Below are 6,471 nucleotides of genomic sequence, written 5' to 3' on the forward strand. Positions count from 1 at the left end.
CTTATTTTTCACAGAGTCCTGTCTTTCATGCTTTCCAAGCAGGACACCTGCAGTTGACTACACCGTTAGAGGCTCTTGAAGATACTAGACTGGAAAAGGTGAATGATAAAGAAATTTAAAAATGAGAAGGCAGCCCATAGTATTTGGTGCAGCGGGACAGGCAGTAGCACAGAAGAGGAAGGCGGTGAGTGTGGATGTGGTTAGGCAGAAGACAGACTGAAGTGCAGTTACTTCATTTCTCCACTCTCGGTAAGGTGGGCCCCAATTTTACCTGCTCCCTGCAGAGGACAAGGGGCCCTCTCAGCTCTCATTACAGTACACTGCTTAGGCGAACCTGGTGGCTGCAGGTACACACCACAGATGCCACATGCCACACCATAAGGTGGCCCTTCTTCAAAACCCAGTAGTTCTTGACCCAAGAATATTTACAATTCCCCATTGCCTTACCAATCTACTTCAGAACCAAGTGTTATTGGCTCTGGGATTAGGATGTCTGGGAATGTCTAGAGCTAATTTGCTTGGAAGACTGAAAAAGGCCTGGTACATAATCACATAAACTAAAAGTGTACATTTATTATGCTTGATGGCTGTCCTCTTAACCAAAATATATAAGTATGTCAATTCAAACTCATTTGAGCCTCCAAACAATTCTCAAAAGTTGAACTACTATTCTACCCATTCTACAAATGGTACAGTTGAAGCGCAGGGTGTTTATATAACTGGTCCAGTGTCTCTTAGCTACTCAACAGCATCACTGAGACCTGAAATCATCCTCCAGAGTATGGGCTTGTACTATCAGTCTGCCCCATTGTTATCTCTGAAGTGAAGAGAGTCAGAGAAAGTTGAATGTTAGCTAGGCATGGTGACACATGATTGCAATCCTAGTACTTGAGAGACTAAGACAGGAGGATCTCAGGTTCACAGCCAGCCTCAGCAACTTAGTGAGGTGCTCTGTAGCTTGTGAGAGCGACACTGTTTCAAAATAAAAAATAAAAAAGACTGGGAGTGTAACTCAGAGGTAGAATGCCCCTGGGTTAAATCCTCAATGTCACAAAAAAGGTTGAATGTACAGCCTATATTTCAGAATAAATATAAGAGTAATTGATTTAGTAATCACCAGCATATAAATGAAACTTAAGTCTAGCAGAAAGGATGGTCACTCTAAGTAATGTTGGAAATGGACTGGGTCCTAAGTATGAGAAACAGAAACATTAACACTTGAGATTTGTTCTGGACAGGAAGTTATTTTTTTCTATATATAATAGACCTTTTTTTTTTTTTTTTTTTTTTTGGTGGTACTGGAGATGGAACCCTTCTACCTCCAGGCTACACTTCCAGACCTATTTTTTTATATTTTTATTTGGAAACAGGGTCTCTTAAGCCAGCATGGCTGGCTTCAAACCTGCACGATCCTCCTGTGTCTGCCTCCCAAGCGCAGAGATTATAAGCGTGCGCCACCACGCCTGGCTCTAATAGAACTTTTTTATTGCTTAAATTTTTGCATATATTACTTTGCTAAAAAATACCCAGTCACACAGATAGAAATTTATAAAGTACAGTTCAAGACAGTATATTATGACAGTTGTTGCAAAATGCAAGCTTATGTTCTTCCAATCAAATGTAGTTTCAAAGAGTGGCTCTTTCTTACCAGTGGAGTGTGACATTGTTGAAGATATTTACTGCTGTGTTCTCAGTCTCCTTATCTGTTAAAGAGGGATGGTAAGCCGGGCGTAGTGGCGCACGCTTGTAATACCCGCGCTTGGGAGACAGAGACAGGAGGATCGCGCAGGTTCGAAGCCAGCCGCGTGCGCTGGCTTAGGAGACCCTGTTTCCAAATAAAAAATGTAAAAATAGGTCTGGGAGCATAGCCCGGAGATAGAAGGGCTTCCAGGAACCCCAGTACCACCAAAAAAAAAAAAAAAGAGGGATGGTAAGATGCATATCACAGGATTTCGGTAAGAATGGTACTCTGTATAATTATGTTGGATCACATATTAAGCTGTATATCAACGATGTAATAAAGAGTATTGTTTTGCTTCTATTATATTAATTTCATGAAATCATTATTCTCTCTTCCTGATTCCATTGCTAACTCTTTTCCATTCCATTATGAAATGCAACATTTCTAGGTTTTTTATCCATCTTTCGTGTGTTTTTTGTTTTGTTTTGTTGGTTTTTGTGTTGTTGTTTTTGTTTTTTGTGGTACTGAGGGTGGAACCCAGGGACATTGTACCTCGGAGCTACACCCCCAGCCCTAGTTTTTAGTCTTTTTTTATTTTTAAAACAGGGTCTAACAAAGTTGCGAAGGGCCTCACTAAGTAGTTGAGGCTGTCCGCAAACCATGATCCTCTGGTCTCAGCCTCCCGAATGCTGAGATTACAAGCATGCTGCAACTATGCCTAGCTTTGATCCATCTTTTGCCGACTCTCACTCTTGTGCAGGTTGGGGTTTAATTCCATTCTTCTACAAATTGACAACCAGTTTTCACAACATCATTTGTTGAAAAGGCTATCTTTTCTCCAGCATATACTACTATTTTATTAAGAATTTTGCATCTATGTTCATCAATGATATTGATATAAAATTTTATTTTCCCATGGTATCTTTATTTGGTTTGAGGATTAAGGTGATGCTGACTTCTTAGAATGAGTTTGGTAGTATTTCTTCTTTTTCAATTTCATGAAATAACTCAAGGAACATTGGGCTTAGTTCTCCTATAAAAGTCCTGTGGGATCTAGCTAGAAATCCATCTGGACCTGGACTTTTCATTGATGGTAGACTTTTTTTTTTTATTACTCTTTTAATCTCTTTGTGTTCTATTAGTCTGTTTAGATTTTCTCTTTCCCCTTAGTTCAGTTTAGGTAGGGTGTAGGTGTCTAGGAATTTGTCAGTTTTGTCTAGGTTTTCCAGTTTATTGGAGTATACATTTTCAAAATAGTTTCTAATAATTTTCTGAATTTCCACATTATCCATGGTGACAGCTCCTTTTTCATCTCTTATCCTAGATATCTGGGTCGTTCTCTCTTTTAGTTAGGTTGGCTAAGGGTTTGTTAACCTCAGTTATCTTTTTAGAAAACAAGCTTTGAGCTGGGAGTGGTGGCCCATGCTTATAATCCCAGTACTTGGGAGGCTGAGACAGGAGGATTGCACATTCTCTGACAACCTCAGCTACTTAGTGAAGCCCTCTGCAACTTAGTAAGACCCTGCTTTGAAATAAAGAATAAAAAATAGGGCTGGGCTTGGAGGTAGAATGTCTCTGGGTTCAATACCCAATACTGCAAAAAAATAAAACAAGATTTGTTTTATTGATCTTCTGGATTTTTTATCATTTTTATTTCATTAATTTCTGCTCTGATTTTGATTATTTTCTGCCTCTGTTGACTTTAGGGTTAGTTTGTTTTTGTTTATCAAGGGCCTGTGGTGTATCATTAGACTGTTTATTTGCAGTCTTTCTGTCTTTCTTATGTAGGTGCTCAATGCTATAAATTTTCCTCTTAATTCCACCTTCAGAGTGTTCCATAGATTTCGGTAAGTTGTGTCTCTATTTTAATTTGATTCTAGGAATTTTTTATTTTCTCCCTTTATTTCTTCTCTGGCCAGGCTTCATTAGTAGTGTATCATTCAATCTCTATGTATTTGTGTGCTTCCTCTAGGTCTTCTTGTTGTTATCTCTACTTTCCGTCCATTATAACTTGTAAGGATGCAAGAAGCGATACCAATTTCTGTGAATTTGCTGGTGCTTGTTTTGAGGCTTTGAATATGTTCTACTTTGGAGAAACTTCCACAGGCAGGTGAAAAGAATGCGTATTCATTCAGCTATTGTTGGATGGACTATTCTATAAATATCTGTTTAAAAAGGGCATTTTAGCAGTTCATTTTGGTATATAGTGTTATATTTTACCATTTTTACTTAAAATCCAGAAACATCTAAACTAATAATTCTTTCTCTTTTATTTGCTTTAGAAAAATAAGTTATAGAGACATCTCTTTCACTTGATTTATTTCATATAGACTTGACATTTTTCTGCAGTTAGAACCAAACCAGTGATTACAGAACTTGAGGCACTCATTTTGCCTCGATTTAATCAAGGGTGGTATTTGGAGTCGTGGCTGAATACATTTTCTTTCTAGTTTGAGAGTGTTCTTTCTGGCTTGAGAGTTGAACAGGCCTGGGTCCAAATCCCAGCTCTATAACACCCTAGCTGTGTGCATATGGTATACCTATGTAGTCTACTGATGATGATGGGTATGCGTAACACTTTTATCCTGCAAATTCAGGCATGAGGAGTGAATGGAGCAGTTCAGGAAAGCACTTAGCACAGTGCTCAGCACTAGGGCTCAGTACTGTTGACAATCATTATACGTTCATTATGTGAGTACTAATAAATGTCATTTACGGCGGGCATGGCGGCACATGCTTGTAATCCCTGCGCTTGGGAGGTGGAGACAGGAGGATGGCGCAGGTTCTAAGCCAGCCTCACTGGCTTAAGAGACCCTTTTTCCAAATAAAAATATAAAAATATGTCTGGGAGTGTAGCCCAGAGGTAGAAAGGTTTCCAGTACCACCAAAAAAAAAGTCATTTGCTAGACATTTTAATAATTATGTCTAGCATATAAGTGTTTAACATATAATAGATGATAAATATTTGCTGAATATGGAATTATTTATCAATATTAAATTTTTAGTAACTTGCATTTCAAAGATGATAGTCTTAACTTCTCTGACCTAAGGCTATATTAACATTTTATCAGCACAGCCTTTTTAATATAAAAAAGGCAAAGGTTTTTCTTCTCAGGCCATCTATATGGCGATAATAATCTAAACTAACATTACTTAGTTTTTGCTAATAGCATGCTAATATTTATACTTAGCATAGCATGGGGAAGGTTCTTCTGAACATGATCTGGTCTTTCCTGTTTATAATAGTAATTGCTGGTGTTTATAACCTGGTTTACCACATGCAGGGTACTTTGCAAATGTCTCTGACTACTGTGTGGAGACACTGCTGTGCCTGTGATGCTGATGTGCAGGTACCAGTATACATGAAATGTAAATGTGCAGGTACCAGTGTGCCTGAGATGCTGATGTGCAGGTACCAGTATACATGAGATGTAAATGTGCAGGTACCAGTGTGCCTGAGATGCTATGAGTCATAAAGCTCTTTACCTGGGGGAGAGGCAATATTGCAAGCTGTAATTTCATGTCAACCCTGTGAGGTACTGAGATTTTAATTTTAATAAGATGGCACCTTGACTATTGAACCAAGGTCTTCTAACTTCCAGTCCACATTCTGAAAGTGGAGAAGAGGAAGTAACTTTATTCATTTAACGTGTTCAATAATGTGTTAGTATATGACCGGCCTTGAGTTTATCTTTGAATGTCTTAAATGATCTGATCTTAATGTTTCCTCTAAAATTTACACTTCTTTAGTTACATAATACAATAAAGGAAATCTTTGGTTACAAGAAGTATTAAAAAGCCTTGAGATTTTTCCTATGAAAAAAAGTTTTTATAAAATCTATATGATTCTTAATTGGTTCATCATTTTGAAATATGAAAAAAATTTTACTTTAATGCTTTTTACTTGACATCTCTTTTCGGGAGGAGAAAAAGCATGTTTTTGTTGTTGTTGTTTTGTTTTGTTTTGTTTTGTTTTGTTTTGTTTTGTAGTACTGGGATGGAACCCAGGGGCATTCTACCTCCAAGCTACACACCCAGTCCTATTTTTTTCTTTATTTTGAAACAGGGTCTCACTGAGTTGCATAGAGCCTCACTAAGTAGCTGAGGCTGTTGGCAAACCGTGATCCTCCAGTCTCAACCTCCCGAATGCTGGGATTACAAGCATGAGCCACCATGCCTGGCTTAAAGCAGCATGATGACACTTTGTGTTGGTGTATTAAATTTTCTAGATCAATCTTATTTTTAAAATTTATATCACTTTTAAATTTAATTTATGAAGAACTGTCTATATGGTAAATGTTCTTCATAAAAAAATTGTTAAAATATTATATTCACTAAAAACTGCAAAATTTTGTATAATATTTTAATTTTATATGATAAGGAGTATATATTTGTAGGAAGGAAAAATAAGAACTTCATATAAAGAATAAATTAGATTAAGGATTTTATCATTTGCCAAAGAATTAATATATTGTTATGGATTCAACTGCTGAATACAAATGGAAAGATTATGCCTTTTATTCCACTGAGTGAAATGTAGTCATCCTTTCCTGCTTTCATTGGCAGAAGTCACTTTTAGGTTCTATTGACAGACTTTTCTATGATGTGACAGGCTAGCTCAATGACAAAAAGCCAAAGTTTTTTCAAATGTTGAGAGCTAATAAGCATCAAAATATCAATCAACTTCCCTGTTAATAAATTCAAATTTAAAAATATGAGCTATCCATTTGGACCAAAGAATTACCATAAATGTAGGGAAAAGCATGCTGATCAGAGCACAGTAAATCAAG

The sequence above is a fragment of the Muscardinus avellanarius genome, assembly GCF_963383645.1.
Source record: "Muscardinus avellanarius genome assembly, chromosome: 14".
NCBI lineage: Eukaryota > Metazoa > Chordata > Mammalia > Rodentia > Gliridae > Muscardinus > Muscardinus avellanarius.